Genomic DNA, 22201 nt, shown 5'->3' on the forward strand with positions numbered 1-22201 from the left:
TGAAGTCGGTTGGCTAAGATGCCCATATGTTAATGTTTAATATCAATTTCTATTGTACTAATTTTCTCTGTTTATATTTGGTGCTGTCTTGCTTTCTATACTTCTTCCTTAATGACTGATGCTCGCCCTTGTGACCTGTTGGCTGGCCATGAGAAACAGTTGCCGGACATACCCTTCAGGTCTCCCAGCCTTCAGGAACGAGACATTTGCTGTGGACACGCCCCTGCAGACCCTTGGGTTACTGGAAATTTTGGGTTCCTTGAACTACATTTCCCATGAGCCCACTGACTTCCTGTCATTATGTGATGGCATAGACAATCACGTGATGATGTAGATAGGAAGGATAAAATTGAGTGGCTGGACTGACACTTCCTCTCTTTTGCTTCTGATACAGCATGGTGGTGGCAGGTAACAGCGGGCCTTTTAAACTGACTAAACCAGAATGGCACATGGCTTTATTTTCTACTGGCTACTAATAAATCTTATAAACCCATAATGTTTTTAAAGTTATCCTTTTTATATTAATTTTATTTTTTACATCCTGTGCCCACAGCTCCTCCTCCCCCCCCTCAGGGATTCTATACCCCTTATCATCTTTGAAGAAGCTACAGAAGACTGAAACCATTGCCCCTGTTCCTTTAGATATTTGGAGGAGGGGAGACAGAATAGGAAATTGTACCCCCATAGTGTAGAAGTTTTTCAGGCAAAATATAGACAGGAAAATTCCTTTGCTTCCACTATATATCCTTACCTGACACTGAGCCAAAGGTTTGACTCCACTACTAGTAGAGGAGGAATTGATGTTGGTTAAAGTTCATTTATATGCTTGTTTATCAGCGGGGCCTACTGCAATATGCATGGTGCATTGCACTGTACGGCCTAGGGACAGGAGACCCTTGCCTCATGGCACCAGATAAACCCTGAGGTCACACAGCAGAGAAAGGGTGTTTCAGGACTTCCCTCACACCAGAAGGGGGCTGCATTGCCAGTGCAGCGGCTGATTTGCCCCTTCCTCTCCCCTTGGCCCACTCACTCCCTCTGAGATCAGGCCCCCACCCTCTGCCCTCAGCACAGGCCTCAAGAATATCAAAACCCCAGCAAGAAACCCAGCCAATGTAGGTTGATCTGCAGCCTGGGTATCTCTGACTATATACTTCACTGAATGAGATCAGTGGCCAAGAAATTGCCACCCTTGCCTATTGGGCCACACAGAGTGTAATGCAGGGGAAAGTGTGGATGATATAAAGGCAGCCCAGGGGCCCTTAGGCAAATATTCAAGATGGTATGTGAAGGAGGGGTCCTACACCTAAGCTGAAGGAGAGTCAGATGAACTCTCACCAGCAAGGCCAAAACCCCTTTAAGCTCAGGATCCTCTGCCTCTGCCCTAGGAGTTGGAATCAATCTAATTGGACAGTTGGTACAGTTTTCAGGAAGGAGGTTGAAACTTCCTGAAATGAAACTTGTTTGATAAGGCTGGCCAACTAAAGTTATTATTCAGATCTGACTGCTGTTGATAAATGCCCCTTGATAAGGTAAAGCCTTTCAAAGAACTTTAAGCTTGAGGTAAAGATGGATTTATTGGTAATTAAATTGAATCAGGTAAAGGGAGTTGGAAAGTGGATGAAGGTAAGATAAAGATCTTGGCTAAACTATATCACTAAATTACTTTAGAAAACACAGATTGATCTTTCCTAGGTGCAGCAGTATGAGAAAGCCTTGAGGGTAGATCTCAACTCTTGGTTTGGTTGGTGACTTGATTGTTGAATTGATCTCTTGTTTATAATAAGGGTTGTTGGGTATGCTAAAGGGCTCTTGAATTAGGCTAACAATAGTAGTTGTTCCTACCTACCTAACAAATCTACACAAAATCACCCAAACCACCCAGGACCCACTTTTCCGCCCTTTTCCTCCCTAACCCTGGAGTTCAGAGCCAGAAGTGAAGTCAGAGGTCTGGGGACCCCTTTTTATACCCTCACCTCAAATGTCACCCTAGCACCCAGCCTGGGTCCTCTGCCAGGTTCTGTGTTCTAAAGTAGCAACTGCCAGCTTGCACCCCCATGAAAATTGATTGCAGGTTTCTGCACATAACAAGAGACAGCATTGCTGGACCCAAACTGACTGCTCCTACCCCTGCAGTCCCCACTCCTGGACACCTGAACTCAGTAGCAGAGAGACATTGCCCAGGGAGAGCAATCCCTTCTAGATATGCTCTCCAGCTAACCCCTCTCCCGCCCCCCCCCCCCACAGACATTAGACTGCTGCCTCTGTTTGAACTCTCAACTACATTGGTATTGGGATCCGGGGGTCTGTGAGTGCCTCCCACCCTCCCAACACTCTGGGTACTGACTTCATCACAGACACTGAGGCCAAAACTCAATGTAAAAGGGGGCATGAGCCGATCTTCACCCTTGGGGACTTTCAGGGCAATGGCACCTGTTTGTGACTTCTGAGGCAGACCTCAGCCTTCTTTTTCTTGCTTAGCATTATTACAGCCTCTCATGCTGATCCCCCAGAGGCCTGGTGTTGGAAAGGCACTCTGGGTACCTGGTTTGCATTCTGCCTTTCCCTGTAAGGGGGGAAAAAGGGGTTTGGGGTTAGATATTAATATTTAAAGGTGTGGTCACCAAGGAACAGAATAAATACCAATTTCTAAAATTATTTTAGTAATTTATTTACAAAATATAGGAGAGAGTGGAAGTAGAGCCTGAGAAGAGGTTAGAGTAAGAGATCTAACTGAACAAACTAGATTTGTATTCAAGTCTGGGCTTCACTCTGGCAGGGCTCCAGAGGCCCCACCAGAGAGCCTAAAAGTCAATTAACAAGGATTTTAGCAGGAGGGCTTCTCCCAATCAAGGGAGCCTCCTGAAGGTTAGTACCTCCAGGGAAGTTAAGGTAGACAGTCAGCCTTTTTCACTCACCAAGGTCTCAGGGTCCGAGCCAGAGCTCCTTCAAGTCCAAGCCATGAACAAGAAGCCAGCTGAACTCACTGAACTCTCTTTTAAAAGGGCTTCTTTTAGGGGGCAGCTGGGTAGCTCAGTGGATTGAGAGTCAGGCCTAGAGACAGGAGGTCCTGGGTTCAAATCCGACCTCAGACACTTCCCAGCTGTGTGACCCTGGGCAGGTCACTTGACCCCCATTGCCCACCCTTACCACTCTTCTACCTAGGAGCCAATACACAGAAGTTAAGGGTTTAAAAAAAAAAAGGCTTCTTTTGTGTTACTTCCTGTGCCTTCATCTTAGTTTATGTGTTCAATCACAATAAATGCTTTTCTTAGGACTGCCCAGTAGGCAGTCAGTAAATTTTTATTAGTCACTCACTCTAGCTCACTTGGGTCACAGACCTCCCAACTTGTGAATTAAGTGGGGATGTTCTCATCTTTGGTGATTAGATTAAGGATGGGCAGGGCAGATTTAATTTCATTATCACAACCCCAAGGAGAGTGAAAACACACTGATGAACAGCACCCTGGTCTTGTTCAGTGCCATAGAGCACCCATTCTTATACCAATCTTGATAGGGCTGGGGGTGGGAAGTAGTGCAACCCTAAGCCCTACTGCCCTGGCTCAAGGCAGTCAAAATTTCCATTCTCACAACAAATTGATCTAGACCTCAGTGAGTTAGAAACCTCTGTTAATTCTTAGAAAATTCATTGTCCTCCCTAGCTGAGATGATACTTCAAAATAGAAGGGGGCTGGACCTCCTGTGTGGCTTTGGGAGAAGCCTGTTGTTTCTATGCCAACCATTCTGGGGTGATATAGGATGCAGCCTCATTACCCTCCTGTGAACACTAAAATTGAGTCAAGGGTTTGACTCACCCACACAAGAAAAGGAGGTATTGAAGTGAGGTAAACTAAGTCATTGACCAGAAAACCTGTTTTTCCCTGGAGAAAGTGGAAATCAGAAATGAGCTTTCCTATGAAGATCAGTCACCTCAGAACCCAAACAACACAGTCAGGATCCATGAGAAAGTAACTCCCTTACTCAAGCAGCCAGGACAAGAGATACTATGGAAAGTTCCTCTTCTAACCAAAATAGCTTCCAGTGATAAGGTTTGTTTGCTTCATTAAGGTTATTTCTCATTAATGAACATTGTTTGCTTTGTATTTTGCATCCTATAAAAACTGCATTGTAAGGGGCAGCTGGGTAGCTCAGTGGATTGAGAGTCAGGCCTAGAGACAGGAAGTCCTAGGTTCAAATCCGGCCTCAGACACTTTCCAGCTGTATGACCCTGGGCAAGTCACTTGACCCCCATTGCCCACCCTTACTACTCTTCCACCTAGGAGCCAATACTCAGAAGTTAAGGGTTTAAAAAAAAACTGCATTGTAACTTCAGTCTGGTGCAGCTTTTCACTAGGAAACTGCCCTGGCCAGTAAATATAATTATAATTAAATATTCATTCCACTAATCTGAACTTCTAGGTGTCCAGACTCACTTTATGAAGTGTACCACTTCACAACAAGCACACTGCTTTGCAAATAATAAATATCTCAAGGATAGGATGGGTCATTTCTCTCCTTCTGTGATCCCTAGCACAGAGACTGCCACTGGGAAAAGAGGGAAAGTTCCATTGATGCTGTTGGATCTCCGCCAAGGATCAGAGAATTGGACCTCTCTGATTCATTTCTCCTAACCTGATCTTGCTTGGGGAGAACTTGCATGGGGTGATCAGGCCATTCTTTAGTCAGTCAACAGTAGTCAGTAAGCATTTGTTAAGAACTTGCTGTGTGCAACTTGCCACTGTGGTAAGTGCTGGAAATAGATACAGTTTGTTATTGTTCAGTTGTTTCAGTCACATCTGATTCTTTGTGACTGTTTGGGGTTTTCTTGACAGAGATATTGAAGTGGTTTGCCTTTTCCTTCTTCAGCTCATTTCATAAATGAGGAAACTGAGGCAAACAGGGTGAAGTGGCATACCCAGAGTCACATAGCTATTAAGGGTCTGAGGTTGGTTGTGAACTCAGAAAGATGAGTCTTCCTCAGACTCCAGACCCAATGCTCTTTCCACTCACTATACCACCTAACTAGATGTCTCTGGGAATACAAAGAAGACCCAAAAAGAAAAAGCAGTTAAAAACAAAAAACAAAAAAAACCTTTTTTTAACCCTGTGAAAGGGGAAAGAAAATGGAAGAATTCTCCAGGCTTTTGTGTAAAAGAAAAGCAAGTCATTCTGGTAGTTGTTAAGTAGTATGGAGATCACTACAATAAACTAAAGCATATCAAAAGTACCCCTGCTTCCCCCTCAGGTTTATTACATGATCTATCCAGAAGAGGCCATGGAAACAGGGGCTTGGGGGCAAAGTTGTCTTTGGTGGAGTCACCCCAACAATTTAGAGACTGCTCCAGTGAACCTGAGTTGGTATTTAATAACCTACTATGACTTAACAACCCAGGAATTGACTTAAACTCTTCTTTAATATTTTGAGAACTTCAAATACTTCCTGTGCTCCAAAGAGTCATAAATGAACTCTCCAGTGTGAAGAGTAAAACAGCCTTTTAGCCATCTTAAAAACACCTAATTAAAAGAGTTTAGTATTCTGAGGTATGGCAGATGCAGCATTGTCTCTGTCTCTATACCTTTTGGGATATTACTTAAATGGGCCATTTCTCAAAGTCTTCACTTTCCAGATTCAAGGGTCCCCTCAAGCCTAACTCATCAGTATAGAGAGACATCTTTATAAGGTTTTGGAGAATTTAGCCACTACTGCCTGGTTAAATTCAAATGAAACCATGATCTCCCATTTCCCTTTCCAAGTAGTACCTGCCAGCTCTCTCACTTTATCCAATGAACCACCTGGCTGCCCACCCTGACCAAGGTCCACAGGAACAGGCAAAGCCTGCTCTAGAGTAGGCAATAGTAGAAATGGAAATGATGAGATAGAATTTTGACTGATGAGACTTAGGGACCAACATGATATGTGACACAAGGGAAAGTCAGGAATCAAAGATGATGTTAAGTATTTGGACCTAAGTGTGGGAGATGAAACAGGGAGTCAGGAGGATGAATTGGTTTTAGGAGAATACTTACTGATACATATGTTGTCTTCCCCAATCCACATAAAATTCCTTAAAGTCAAGTATGTTAGAAATGTACTTGGTACAGGGCCCTAGAAATCAAAGGCATGGGAATTTCTTTCTTTTTTTATAATTTTATTCAAAGATATTTTATTTTCTCAATTACATGGAATAACAATTTTCAACATATGTTTTCCAAATTTATCAGATCCAAATTACCTCTCTCCCTCTCTTACCTCCCCTCTCCCAAAGATGGTAAATGTTGGAAACCATTAAGATTCCTCTTTTCATTCCTTTTATGATCCACACCTTTTCATTTTGAAAAGCATTATAGTCTTATTGGAAAGTTTCAGTTCTTAGCAAATCAGCAGTAAAAAGGTTAACAGTTTCTCTTTAAGATAGAAATGTAGAAACTGACTCTAGACAGTCAAGGTCAAAATTAGACAAGACCTCATTCAGCAGGTGCTTTCCTCCTGGCATATATATCAGTATATCAGAATTCATTCTGCTTGATTTGTTTATCATGAATACTGGTTTTGAAAGGGTGGTTTAATAGAGAAATAGGGATAGAGACTGGACTTGGGATTTCACTGTTAAAGGGAAGTCTCAGGTGATGAAACTCCTTCTATCAGCACAGGTTGGCACCTTCTCTGCAATTTTAGAGTTTTAGAGAGTTGACTAAAGTTCTTATTTGATTAAATGTATTATACTCACAGAGCCAGTGTATGTCAAAGGCAGAAGAAGCCCTGGTCTTCCTGGCTCTGAGGTTGTTTCTGTAGTTACTATTACTTCAATGAGTATCCACATCATGAAATCACAGATAGGTATACCAATTAAAAAAAACGTTAAAAATCATACATTATTCCCACATATATATAGGAAAGGCCTTTAATAAAATATAGGTATTTATGCTTTTAAGAATACATTTGTGTGACCCTGCGCAAGTCACTTAACCCCCATTTCCCAGCTTTACCACTGTGCAATACCAATGCATAGTATTGATTCTAAGATTGAAGGTAAGGGTTTAAAAAATAAAAGAACATATTTGTGGCAGCTGAGTAGCACAAGGAATAGTATGTCAGGCCTTGAGTCAGGGAAACCTGGGTTCAATTGTGGCCTCAGACTTCTACTTGGGTGATGTTAAAATCATTATCTGGGATGAGATGGATGCCACTTTGACTGACAGGGACGTCAGTTGATAATTTGGAATATTCCCCGATGATGTGTGCCAAGGACAAAAGTCGGTTGGCCCCACCCTATAAATATCCCCTAGGAACAATAGTTGAGGTCTCAGAACTCAGAGTTTAGACTTGAGCAAACTTCTCTTGGAGCAAGAACTGGGTCATAGGGAGGTGAAGGATGGAAGAGGGTAGGCCTGGACCTGTAATCTGTACCTGATTGAGAGAGAGCTCATGATCAATCAATACAATTGGTAGTAGAGCTGAGAGAGTATAGAGATCATCAAGCAACATCAACATCAATAGCCTTCCCTAATTTCTGGCTTGGTTGTGGCTAGGTCAGGTCAGAGTTAGTGAGAGGGTAAAGACCTCCAGCCTCTGCTAGCCTAGCAATCTCTAGTCCTGATCAACGATTAGCATAGTAGCTAAACAATAGCAACAGGGTTCCTAAATCTTCAAACCTATTACCTTGTTTTCCTTTCCCCATTAATAGTCAATACAGTGATTTACCAACAAGTACCTTTCCTGAGTGGTTATTCTATTATAGCCCTTGGGAAGGGGAGAATCAATATGCAGTCAGATAACAAGGTTTCCAATAGCCAGTCAATGGCCTATTAACAACTAATCCAACCTCAGGTTGGGCCTAGTGAGGTTAACCATCTACCTAACCTCTCAAGGGTCCCAACCTGGGCAACTATTGAAGGAAGCAACTGACACGCTTAACCAACCAAGCCTGTCAGGGAGAAGAGGGATAGATTACATCCATACCTATGTGAGAGGAATGGGTGTTCCTCCCTCACCAACTATAGCTGGCGCCTTGGGCACCTGATCCCTCCTACTTTCATACTATCTCTAAGATCTACATACCATCCATCCTCCCAGATCTAGAGAGGAGGATCTATAGGAGATATGCAAAGATATATCATCTTCTCTCTTATTCTTTTTAAAAGTGACCCTTGGCAAATCATTCAACTCCCATTGCCTAGCTCTTACTGTTCAACTTGGAGCCAGTTAAATCTAAAACAGAAGTTAAGAGTTTAAGAATGCATTGCATTTTCCATTGATGAGGTAAGCATTTGTAACTAAGATATATAATGCAGAAACAGTAGAGGCTTTCATACTAAGAACAGAAATAGAGTAGAACTAGTTACTTTTATCATTATTCTTTGAAGAAGTTAGGGAGAAAATGTCATTAGATTTGGATAGAAAAGATTATTAATGACAATAACAGTGAATAATTACCCCAAACTTCAGTTCAATTTGCCTGTGAAAAATTTGTTTTTGCTTCTTTCAGGAGTCTCTATTTAACAGATATTAAAAAGTTTGCATTTGCACTTAACCACCAGGCGGTGCTGTTGACTAAGTGCCTGAACCTATTTTGATAATGGCAAAGGGTGGTGAGTTACATGTTCATTTCATGTAATTGGTGTTGTTAAAGAGTTCCACCAAGTACCAAAGGGTGCTTTTGTGGTTAATAATCCTGATCTCCTTAGTTTAAGTGTTTAGATATGTAAAGACTCTCCATAGTCTGACTCAGCCCACACCTATTGGGAAAAGAGCTACCATATTAGCCCAAATTTAATACAACCCCAATATAATAAGATCCCAAGTATTTTGAAGGGTAACTCAGAAAGAGGAAATACCCATTCTATTTTCTGCTTTCTACATGCTTTCCGGCCAACATCCACTTATTATATTCTTTCCTCAAATGATCTTTGAGTGGCTTATTAATTACTACATCTAACACTTATAAATTGAATGTCTTTCCTCCCAGAATAACAAATAGGTTCAAGAGCATTTCAGCAATTCTCTCCTTCACATTTTCAGTCAGGTGACCCTTGAATACAGAGTACAAGCATTCCTCTCTGGTGCAATAATGCACCCAGGACACCTACTGGAGATCACATTCAACCAGTCTAATACAAGTTCTTCATTCATCCATCCCTTTTCCTGAACACTAAAGATCACTCCTGATGGTAACTTTTCCTTAGGTAATATTTTAAGCCTTAAAATTACTTAAGGAGTCAGTTTTTGCCTGTCAGCTATGACTACAAACATCACGGGCATTCTAGTTTTCCCATTTCCAGTAGTTTTAATCAACACTGACTTGGCTTTAGTATTAACAGTGAAATTTGATGAAATGTCAAAACAGACATTTGGTTGGCATTTCCCATCTGCCCCAGGAAATAGCCATGCTTTTTACATAAGTTTATAATTCTCGATTCATTTATGATGTAGTGATTATAAAAGACTAAAATGCTATAAATTTTATAAACTAAAACACTAAAATGCATGCTGAGGTACACAGTACACAACTTATGGTTTCAAAACTGGAAGTGCTTAAATATAGTACATATGGGGGGGGGAAGTCCCCTATATTTGGGCTAATAAGGTATGTGTATATATGGAGGGGGTTCTTGTTTTATTTGTGTGTGTGTATATGTGTGTGTGTGTGTGTGTGTGTGTGTGTGTGTGTGTGTGTGTGTATGGATTCTTATTATCCTTCCCTTAGAATGCAAGCATCAGAATTGTTTTATTCATTGTATTTGTGTCCCCAGCATCGAACAGTGTCTAACATAGAGCAGATGTTTCATAAATGCATGTTGATTGATTGATTGAGGCTAAGAGAATCAAAGATAAAAAATTGCTATCCCCCACTCCCAGAGTTGTCTCAGAAGACATCCAGGCCAGTATCAAACCTAAGCACAAATTCTTTCTACAACATTGTTAACAAAGGGTCCTTGCCTACCCCTACTTGAAAACTTTCTGGGTGTGGGAAACTAATGACTAAAGAAGTTCATTCTACAGTTGGGTTAGCTCTGAATTATAGAAAGTTTTTCATGTTATCTTCCTCCTGAAACTCCTACTTAAGGAGGAAAATTCAGAGTACAAAGCTGGGAGAGGACATTCTGAAGAGCAATAAAGTTCCATGCCAGTGACCTCCACTGTGAAATCTGAACCAAGACTGAGTTCAACTGATCTTAGAAACATTCAAGGAATCTATGCTGTGTCACTCTAATAAACTGACCTCCTCCATCCCCCAACATACATACATGTATGTATGTTTTTCTACCTGACATTCCCCCCTCCTTGACACTGGCACATCCACACAACATACAATCTATAGACTCCTCCATCCCCTATGAACCTATAGTGTGCCAGAGAGAGAAGGGACCAAGCCATGTAAGTGTTGGGTGTTCCCTAATATGTGAAATTAATTTGTGTTTGTGCTAATGCCGCACCATTCTTACATACTGTTCCCGTTTCCCATCTGTCCACTTCTTATATATAAATTTACAAAGTTCAATGTCTTTGCTGTCCATGGCAGCTTTGCAAATTGTATTTCTTCTTTCTGGAAGCTTTTCTTCTAGCTTTTCATCTGAGATGATTCTTTTATTTTCCTCTGGGTTGAGTTTCTTTTCTTATGCATGTTGTTGGTTGTCTAAGGTTGTCTGATGGGATCTCCTCTTCTTCTGGAACATTATGTAGAACTAAGTTTCGTTGTGATATATTTTGATATTTATGATTCATTTTCATTCTCAGCACTTTCTCTTTCATCTATATTTTTGCTTTTATTCATATCTTTTGTATTGGTGTAAGTTTTTTCCCTTTTCATGTGGGAACAGTGAATCCAATTATTCTTTTCTGGAACCTTCATTGAACTTGGAGTAGTTAATAATATTTCAGATGGATCTGGAACTTCTAATTGGTTTTGATTTGAGTCTGTTGCTTCAGTTGGAATTCTATTTTGATTACTGCTTTCTTCATGTATGTTTTCACTTGGATCTCCCCTATCAGTGTGAGGATTTAAAATTTGACATTTGAACTTGTACAGATGATGAATTCTAAGTTTTTTACATATAACAAGTCTAAAAATCTTTCCAATCTCTTGGCTAGTTCATTTGGATCAATATCCACATGCAATTTTGTTGTTTCAGGAGGTATGCCAATTTCTTGTAGTGGGTTTACTAACTCAATCCTATTTATATCCCATTCATCTTCTATATTTGCATTCGCATCTGAATATTGGGGATACAAAGAATCTTTAGCTTCCCTGTACATACTCTGTTGACCAGTCACAGAGTTAGATACAGGGTTTGGGTACATCTGAAGAGCTTGCATGGTTGTCCTCATGTGAATCTGAGGTATTTAGGAGATGTACTGGGAACTATACATTCCATTCTGGTCTGGTGTCAGCATTGGGATTGCAATAGTTGAAGGAGTCTGAGAACCTGGGGAAAACTTGATGTTGGTTGATTTGTGCACAGATAACAGAGATTCTGAAGGATTGAACTCTGCAACTTGCAATTTTATGTTTCCCAGGTCCCAGTCTCTCTCTTCTGCTTCTATGCGAGAACTACCATTTGCTACAGATTCTTGATTTGAGACTGCACTTTACAACCCGTCTGCAATTTGCAATGGAATTGCATTAACATGGAGACTTGGAAATATTGGAATAACGTCTGTGTTTGACATTGTCCCTGCAGATGTTACTGGATTGAACTCTTTGACATTAGGGTTCAATGTTGATTTTGTTAGTATGTCATTGATATTCCCTTTTGGGGTATCATCCCCATTGGCTTTGTCTCCAGGAGGTCTGCTTATTTAAATGTTTGGAGATACTGAATTTTCCACCCCATTGATCCATTCTACTGTTTGCTTATCTGTTGTTTCCCTGAGTTCAGTTGCAGTTTTTAGTTCAGATTTCCTAGAACACTGTAAGATTTGTGAATCATTTGCTTCTGCTTTTGCTTCTGCTATTTCTATTTCCTTTTGTCCTATACTTTCACTTCCTAAAGTATAGTTTTTCCTTTCTGCTATGTTATTTTGCTTTGTGCTGAGAAATGTTGCAATTCACTGTTACCATAATTTGTTTCTTTGTATTCTTTGCTTTCTAAATCATTGTTTTCTAGCAAGTTTACTGTTTGTGCTCTAGAATTTATAACAATATCTCCATTCCTTCGTCTTTCTTTGTATCTTTTCCCACTGTTCCAAAAATCTTACACCTGATTTCCTCCACATCAGCTTGCATTTGAATTTCCTTATCCTCCTGTTCTTTAGTTTTGTGTTTTCTTTTTGCATCCACTAATTCTATTTCAATACATATTTCCTCCATCTCATTTTTCCCATTTCCATTCCCATCATTATTTATTTCTGCTAGACCTAGTATATGGCTTCATAACTGAGAATTTCTTGCAGCTCCTGAAACTTGTTATTTAAAATGTGGGTATCTCTAGATTCTTGGAAAGATAGACAGGAAGGTGCTTCGATAAGCTGGGCCTGATAAACTGGCCCAAAATCTTCAAGTGGTAAAGGGATCTAGGCTGAGTGGGACAGTGATGCCTGTGTAGCCACCAAAGTGTGCTGGTAACCACCAGGGCTAACAGTGCCCAAGCCAAAGTTTTTGAGGGAGAAGCTGTATGTAGTTCAACAGCTCCTCTGGTTCCTTGGCTTGGAATTAGGTTAAATGATAAAGATTGGTAATGGGCTAGTTATTGGTATTGAATGGATAACACTAACTGACTGTGATGTTGGTAATTCCTTTCCCCTTTTGCTGTAACTCCTTGGAATAAATGCCAGCCTTCACTTGTATCAAGTTTGAAACAGGATTTAATGCTTTGGCTCAAATGGAGTTAGGAATCAGGGTAAGGAAAGAGGTGTTGGGAATGGCTGTGCTAGTTCTGTAGAGCAATGGTTCCCAAACGTTTTTGGCCTACCACCCCCTTTCCAGAAAAAAATATTACTTAGCGCCCCCTGGAAATTATGAAACTATTCAGAATAGAATGTAATACAAAAAAAGTGTGGCTATCACCGCCTCCCTGGATCACTGCAGCACCCACCAGGGGGTGGTGGTGCCCACTTTGGGAATCCCTGCTATAGAGAGTTAAAGAAATCTAAAACAAAGAGCATCAGATTGGTATTTGGCTGGAGATTCTTCTCCCCCTCACAGACCCTGATCAGACCTGGCCATGGTCTAGACCAAAGGAAAGGAAGGGGTAGTGATGTTTTTGATGTTCTTCTTGGCAGCTGTGATGTTGTTATCTCTCAGCTATATTAGAAATAGATGAATGAACCTCTAATGGCAATAAGGTATGGATGCTGGATCTGCAGGTCTATTGGCCTACCCACCCATCACCACCCACTGCTCCCAGAAATTTCCTTTCAATACTGAGACCAAGAATGGTTGAGCCCCTGGGCTTTTATAGAGGTGGTCCCAACTATCTTTTGCCTTTGGTTCATGCCATCTGGGTAAATTCCAATTTCTGTAACCGACAATCTGTCACTCAAACTGTTCTCCATCTTTTTCCAGAGGTTATCTATAACAAAATACTGATGAAAATTTTGGTTTCATGCCTTGTTGGATGTATTTCTACATCATGTTTAAGTTGGGAGCTTACATGGAACTTGTACAAGTGTGATTGCAACACTGTGTATGAGTTTGCTTGTTTTTGTTGTATATCGTGTTGTTCTTCCATGATCTTTTCTTGTTATTTTTCAAGTCTAATTGTGCTTTTAGAGTGCAATTACAAACTATGTGTCCTAAGTTGCCACATAAGAAACACTTGGGCAAATAGCTTCTCTGCCTATTTTATTGGAAATCTCTCCTGGGTTTGTATGCTTGCAAGGTAGTGTATAAATGGAGATTTTGAACCTTGGTCTTCATCCCCCATAACTCCCTTAGTATTTCCCAAAATTCCCTTTAATCTCTCCTGTGCCTCCATTTTTGTGTGGTTTTATGGTTAGCTATAACTCCTCCCTCTCCTTCTTTTGCTCTTAGGAGCAAGCTGATTAGTACCTTTTAGCTAGTATTTTTTTGTTAGTTTATTATTAATAAAAATTTATAAATATAATATTTAGTACACCTCTAATTCTGGGAGGTTATCAACTGACTCGCCCCCTAGGCAGTCTATGAGAATTGTCTATTGTGATTGGACATGCAAATTAGGAGGGAGGAACAGGAAGTGACGCATAAGTGACCCCTTTAAAAGGAGAAGTTCCTCAGTCAGCTGAGGTCTTTGGTGGAAGACAGCATCTGATGAGGACCTCTTCTGGTTCATGGAGGAGTGTTGGAATGCTGAGACTCTGGTGGAACTCCGACTGCTACCCTTTGAATTATCATGTGGGTAAGTTAGGCTGACTCTCTCTCTCTTCCCTTGGTGTTTCTGGAGGCTCTACCCTCAGGGAAGCATCTCTTGCCTCTCTAATTGTAAAAGGCCTTGTTTCTATAAGCTTTGTTTAATTAACCTCTGTGCCCCAACTGCTGGGGCCTCTAAATTCTTACCTGGTCCAGGCCTCTGGTCCAGGCCAGAGTTTCTCTCTTTCAACTTCCCTACCTTCAACCTTCCTAATTATAAATAAATAAAATTCCATAAAAGTCAATTTTGACTTGAGATTATTCTTAATTGAGGATTGATAATAGTTCAATCCTCTGGTGACCACCTTTTATTATATTGAACTCATAAAACCCCTATTTCACCCTTACACTAGAAATTTTGGTTTTTTTTGTGTGTTTACTTTGTAAACAAACTTCCATTTAGTGTTTCATTTTGTTTTGTTTTTTGAGGAATAATGCTATTACAAAGCATGCTTGAATCTCTGCAGTTTGAATTCCTTGGGCTCACTAGTGCAGTTTGGCTCTCTTTAATTCTTTTCCTGGGAGTTTTTATTTTCATTGGAGATTTCCCACTTTATTTACTTCTCCTTAACAATATGCAGCAAGCTATGCTGCTTAAATTGCAACAGATCAAACTGAAATATTTTAATAAAGTTTTGAAAGTCTTAAATGCCCAATCAGTATATAAAGAAATCCAGAGCTCTGGTAAAAGAAATAGAAATTGATAAATATATGAGGGAGGGGAAAGAACCTTAAAAGAGATCTGGAAGTTTATTGCTTGCTAATCATTTTCAGCTTCCTTCCCCTCAAGATAGTAAACAAGTCTATTAGAATTGGTAAAAAGGTTTTTGACTGCACTGCCTATACCTTGTTATTCGCTTATATTATTGCATTTGCTGATTTCTTCAAGGTTTAATTTTTCTTAAGTTTATCTGTATAATCTAATTAATATCTATTCTGTTATATGATTCTTTATCTGTACCGTTTCCCTATGATTTTACTGAATTTTATCATTGTAAAAAGCCCATAAGTCTTATGTATCCTGGATTTTTCATCTCAGCTATCAAGGTCACATGTTGCTTATACAACCTTTGGAGAATTTAATGAGCTAAATATCTCAATTGTTTTTAAAGGGTTCATTTTTTAGCTCAAGCGATTATTATATATCCCCACCTCTACATTTCTAAAAAATATAACAGATGAGATTTTATATAATAGTCTCATACCAGAGGAACTGGGAAGGTGTTTCTAGAGCGTGGTATCCCTAGAAGGCTCCCAAGAGGGAACATTCCCCAGGTAGCAAGTGGCTTCTGGATAATTTAATACTTTGACTCTTCAGCTTATTCTACTCTTTAACCAGAATAATCTAAATTCTTGGTGATGTTTTAGACCCGAATAGGTTTTTATCAGCAGTTTCCAAGACTGAAAGATTTGCTCTATCTGTTGAACTTGTGACAGGTATACATCAGTTCATAGGTTTTTTTAAATATCACACAGCAAGGGACTATAAATAAACTCATGTGAATCCCATATAAAAATGGGTTTGTTTGCTATTGTCAATAACTGGGCTAGTATGAATTTTGGGGATTTGGTACTTTCTTTGGATGTGTATTATCTACTTTATTACTGTTTTCATAAATCTGTTATTTTGTAAAAATCATTCACATTCACATGGCCAAGTTTAAAAAGGAAATGGTTCTCATTTTTTGGTGAGGAACCTTTGTATTATTCCTCTCCTTAGCTGACAGTGTGTCACTGATTCTAAGCTATATATTTTTTATTTTTAAAACTTTTTTATTATTTTTCCTTGTATTTTCAATATAGCATTTGAGTACTTTGAAGTACATATAATCAATATTAATCTTTTTCTTTTTTGATTTTGCAGTAATATAAGTTTAAAATACCTTTGTTTTAATGTCATTGCATACCCAAAATCTTTTTACTATAAAGAAATAATGCCATTGATTTTTTTTTTAATTATGGGACTTTGCTTAATAATTCTGTCTGATTCCAGAAGAAGGAATATTAAAAGAGCCATTGCCAAAGAAGCACAAAGCTAACCTGCATGGTGCCAATCAAGCACAAGGTCGAAGAGACCAACCAATCCAGTGGGATTGATGTAATTTTGAGCCAAGACAAGAGGATTTGAACTTGTTTGGGGTTCAAGGTTACAACTGTTCTGGCATATGTCAGAGGCTGGACTTCCCTGAACCTCATCAAGCATCTCTCTTTGGCTGCCATTCTGGCTCCTATAATCTAGTCCCTTTTCTATCTTTCATAGTGTAGCAAACTGTATGAAAATATAAGTGAGGTAATGAGGTCACCAGGGATATTACAATAAACTAAGTGGTTTGTGGGAACACACTCTAGGATTTATGAGAGACTGGACCAGGGTGAAGAGACCAGAGTTTTACTGGATCTCCACAGGAATGGCAGTTGATCTTAACTGTCACCCAGCTTCCACTAGACCAGAGTATAGTAACAGGCTAACAAGGTAAAAGGGACTTAACAGCTTTAATTATGTTAGACTAAAAGGTGGGAAAGGATTTCTATACTTAAAATCTAAGGGATAAAACCACAGGGCAATGGGAGGACTTATTCTACTCTTATCTAAGTGATCTAAACTAACAGGGCCCAAGGAGCTATAAATGGAGTCTCTGGGTTTCTGCCTCAAACCTGAAACCTGCCAGGCTTGAGTACAGCTAGGGCTTTTGTGGCTTTGGGGTTCTCACTGCAATCCACTGATGGTCTCTGGATGCCAGGAGTCAAGATGATCTCAGGTACCAAGTAGAGAGGGTTCTGCTTGAAGCACTGTCCACCAGAACTCAAACTACACCTCTTCTCTTGGCTCGGTAGATCTTGTCCTTTACTAGATGCCACACCACACAGGATCCCAAGGGAAAACAGGAAGCAGGGTGTCCTTTGCTCTGAGGTCTCCCAGGCTGGCAACAGTTTTGCCCACCACTAATGGAGTCCACATACAGAGCGCAGACAGACTTCCTCCTCCTTCATTCCAACCTGGAATTCCAAGCTCCAGCTCCTTCCTGCTAGGTACATCTTAATTCCTAATAACTAGCTAATCTCATCTTACTCATAACAAAACTTATAGTCCTGGCTACTGATTGGGTAAGTGCATCATTATATAAATCACTTTATTTGGGCCCTGATTCAAGGACCTATTATACTTTTATTTTTCCTTTACTTAGATTTTTCAGATATAAGACTTTGATATTTTATATTTCATCCACAAGTTATTTTTTCTCTTTTATTTGGATTTTTTGGATATTTTTTATTTCTTTTGCAAATTGATTCATATATCTCATAACTCAGCCATGCATCCCTGAGTGATCCTTGTGTTATTATCGAGCTCAGAGGGAACTATGTTATTGTTGTTTTAGGATGAGAAACTTGCTACCTCCCAGAATCCAGATGACAAACCTATTTGGATAAGGTGCCATGAAGATGCCTACAGAAACTACATGCTGCACCAGAAAATCCATATTGAACTTTGGGATGTGAATTTTAACTTTATGGGATTGAAACCATTTGTTTTGAATGTATACTTTTATGCCAAAGGGAACGGCTCTCAAATTGGCTTTTTTTTAATGTAGCAATCATTGATTTTGTTCTTTTTTTAACTTTTATCCACAAATTATTGCAATTTATAAGATGATTATGTTTTTATGATCCATTGGGGAGACTGGTCTCCCAAAGGATCACAGGGGGGGTATATATATAAATGGAGATCTTGAACCTTGGACTGCATTCCCTTAGTATTTCCCCAAATTCCCTTTACTCTCTCCTGCACCTCCACATTTGCATAGTCAAGTTATTGCTTTATAGTTGGCTGTAACTCCTCCTTCTTCCTCTTTTGCTCTTGGCAGAAGACTGGTTAGTACCTTTTAGCTAGTATTTTTTTGTTAGCTTATTATTAATAAAAATTTATAAATATAATATTTAGTATTTTGCATATTAATTTTAATCTCTACAGTAGCTAATTTTTTAATTTCATCAATATCTTTTTGTTTAATTGTGCTATTTGCTTCTTTAACTTGTTCTTTAAGCTCCTTTATTTATCTCATCCTTTTCATTTAAATTTTCCTTGTGACTTGTATATATATATATATATATATATATGAAGTTGTGCACCTTATGGGTAGGCTGCTCCCCTTAAGAATTGTCTCCTGATGTGCTAGAGATTCTGTTTACTAAAGTCCTGAAATCCTAAGATATTTCAACTGTCTCAACTACTGTAATGATAGTTGAAGGAAACTATAAGGATGATATATTGGCTCAGAGAAAATGAAGCTAAAAAGCCCTAGAAGTCAGGAGAGCATCTAGCCTTTCTTTGGTGCCACCAGGAAGTCTGTGGCTATAGTCAGACTTCACTTGGAATTCTCTCAACCAATCACAGTAAGCTTCTCAGGAGAACTAGTTTCCTGGCAGCTGATTACTAGTCAATCAATGTTTCATGAATTATTGTTGTAAATATTAATGATGAAGGTTATTGCTCATCTGACTACGAAATGATATAAATGAATTCCAGTCACAGCTTCTAGTGCTGAAGCTGTATACCTCTCTGTCCCTTCAGACTTCCCTGAGACTCTCTTATGGATGCCTCTTTCACAACTGTTGTCAGGTCAACCTACAAAAGGTCAGTAGATGATATAGTTTGTAACAAGGAATTTACTTTAAGATTTCAAATAGCCAGGGAAGATAAGGGAAGGGAAGAGGGTATGGGAAATACTAGATTAAAATCTAATCCTATTCAAAAGTAGTAAGTCCAATTGTTTTCAGAATGTTGGGGCCAGCCTCAGCCAGACCTTACAGGCCTACTGGAGTTGGCACTGCCTGCCTGTAGATGGATCAGGTTGCAGCTTGATTGATGAGAAATTGGTTGGATAAATCTTCTGAATATGATTTGATGGTAGCAATAGTTTGATGGATGATAACTGTTGGCACTAAAACTAAGAAGTGATATTGTAATCCCTATGAATGCTGGTTAATCACTAGCCTAATCAATCAGTTGAGGAGAGGGGGCAGCTGGGTAGCTCAGTGGATTGAGAGCCAGGCCTAGAGATGGGAGGTCCTAGGTTCAAATCTGGCCTCAGACACTTCCCAGCTGTGTGACCCTGGGCAAGTCACTTAATCCCCATTGCCTAGCCCTTACCACTTTTCTGCCTTGGAGCCAATACACAGTATTGACTCCAAGTCAGAAGGTAAGGGATTAAAATAAAATAAAAAGAAAAGAAATACAGATGGATGCTCCCCAAGTTCTTGTTTTAATTTTTCAAAACATCCCCAAGTTTCAGGTTGTTTTGAGAAATTTTTCATTGCCTAGATTAGATCTTCCCTTGCCCTTTTTAAATATGATAGGTTCTGGCTGTTAGATAATTCTGTCTTGCCATTGTTCTGGCCAAGATGTTATATCAGGGTTTGATATAGTCTCCTGAATAAATTGGTCTTTTTCCTTTGGGGTGAAAAGTTCAGATAAAAGAATTTTAATGTCAGAAAAAGTGGGGTCTTACAAGTGGATTACATGCTTAAACTCTTTGATTGCTCTGAAAGAGTCCACATACCACTTGGGCATTTGTTTCTTTAGGCTCTCAAGGTCCCCAGCTGTAAATGGTTTGTGCATTTTAATATGGACTATGCCTACATCTCCCTGTAAGCTTATAGGATCCCTCAATGGCAGTATTGGCATTGCCCCTTCAGCCCCATCTGTTTTCTCTTCCTTTGCTTCATTGTGTACATGTGTTTGGAATATCTGTTCCTTTAGTATTTGCTTTGATGTTATCCCTTTCCTCAGTTAATTGCTTAACCATTTGCTTTAACTGTGAAATCTCTTCTCTCATTGCCAGCACCATGATTGTCACATCAGTGTTCTTTGCTCTTTTCTCTAGTATTAGATGTATACACCTCTTCAGGGCATAGTACACTTGGATCAAGGCAAATATTACTGCTGCACCTGTCAGAAGGTATAAAATCAGTCTGTCCACACCAATCTTTAGCCATTTCAGGCTATCATCTAGATCAGTGATGGGCAAACTATTCCCCTTAGGGACTGGCTTAAGGCAGTGATGGGCAAACTACGGCCTGGATCTGGCCCTCGGGAAATAGTTTGCCCATCACTGATCTAGATTAATGAAAAACATTATATAATCCGGTATCATTATAAAGAAGAAAGTATAAGCAAACTACCCCATAAGAGCTAGATAACCCATGGTAACTAACAGCTTTCTCTCTGCCTTGCTTTTGAGGGGAAAAAAAAACAAAATGAAACGAAAAAACCTCTTCCCAAAAAAAAATATGTTTTTAACACTGTCCCTTTAAGAGCTTGGCTACCTCAGAACTAATTTTGTTCTGATTGGCTGCTGTTGTTGCCAGGCAAATTATCTCTGACTAGAACACTTCCTCCCAAGATGGCTAACTCCTACTCCCACAGTGGCTTTTAGATGTATGTAGGCCCCAAACCTCCCTGAAACCACCCACTGTCTTCTTCCCAAATTTGATTAAGTAGGTTAGAAACCTGGCTGGCTTCACCAAACTGTTAAAAGGATAATAGGAGGAATCCCTGGTATGATGGATTTGTAGGTTGGTTTGAGTGCGTTAATGAACAAACTCCCCCAGGGAAGCTCCCTTCCCATCTGGGCAGAATGCTGATGCTCTGTGCAGACTAGATCTCTAATGGAGAGATAGACCAAGTAGTAGAGTATTAAAAGGACTGAAAGGGAGGTCTCCTAGTAAATGTTATTTGGACCTAATCAAGATGGATTGACTAGTTGCCCTCAGGGGAAAACCCTCTTCTTCCAGTCAGAAAGACAATGGCTGCTCTCTGTCAGTGTAGAATATGGTGGAGGTAGAAGGGCAAGCAGGAGTCTGCACCAGGATAGAGACATTGAAGGAATTAGGATTGGTTTTTGGTCAGGACTTTGCTTTATGCCTGACCTTCCCCAAATGTCCCTTCCTGGCCAACCTCTGCTGGAGTAATGCTCCATTCAGTTCAGGGTCTGGGAACGAACTCTTCCCCAGTTACCGTTGTTTTTTTTTTTTTTCCCCAGCAGTCTCTGCCTACCTTCCAACTGCCTCTCCTGTCCTTCAAGTCTCTCTCTCTCTGCAACATTCCAAAAGCCCACTCTGTGCAAGATTCCACTTACAGATTGTATGTGAAAAATCAGAGGAGATAATATTTGTTTAAAAGTGCTTCAAATAGTACCTGGCACATAGTAGACACTATATAAATGTTTTGGTTTTGTTTGGTTTTTCCCTTCCCTTCCCAGAACAGAGGAGCAGACAAAGAAGTCATGGATTAATGCTTTAATGGAATATCATAAGAAAGCTAGGATTTGGGACTGGGACTGGGCTAGGAAGAGATAGCCAGGTTGCCTAGCTGTTCTCAGGCTTAGGATTCTTCATATTGAAGAAATTGACACAGCACATGGAGTTGTCTTTGCAGAAGTAAAGGAAAATTTCCTTCGGTGAACAGAAAGTTCTACAGGTCCCAGCACCTCCTGAGCACTGCTGTAACCCATAATTCACTGTCAAAGAAGGAAGATAGGTGCTCTGACTTGACTTGGTCCTCAGTTCCCTCAGAGCCTAGCTGCCTGAGGCAAGCAGAGAACTGTGTACTAAGTAGCCACCTACTCTCCAAATACCATTTGCAAGTACAAAATTTAGAAGATAGGACATAAATTATCCGAGTTAGAAGGGCCTTTGATTTGGACTGCAGAACACAAAATATAGAATATCGAGTTAGAAAATAGAACATCAATAGAATATAGAGCAGCAGAGTCAGAAAGGGACTTAGAGATGATCTTGTTCAACCACCTCATTTTCCAGAGGAAGAAAATGAGGAAAAAGGAAACTGATTTGCATTGGTAAGAGAACTAGCTGGC

The sequence above is a fragment of the Gracilinanus agilis genome, chromosome 2, assembly GCF_016433145.1.
Source record: "Gracilinanus agilis isolate LMUSP501 chromosome 2, AgileGrace, whole genome shotgun sequence".
In the NCBI taxonomy this organism is placed as follows: Eukaryota; Metazoa; Chordata; class Mammalia; order Didelphimorphia; family Didelphidae; genus Gracilinanus; species Gracilinanus agilis.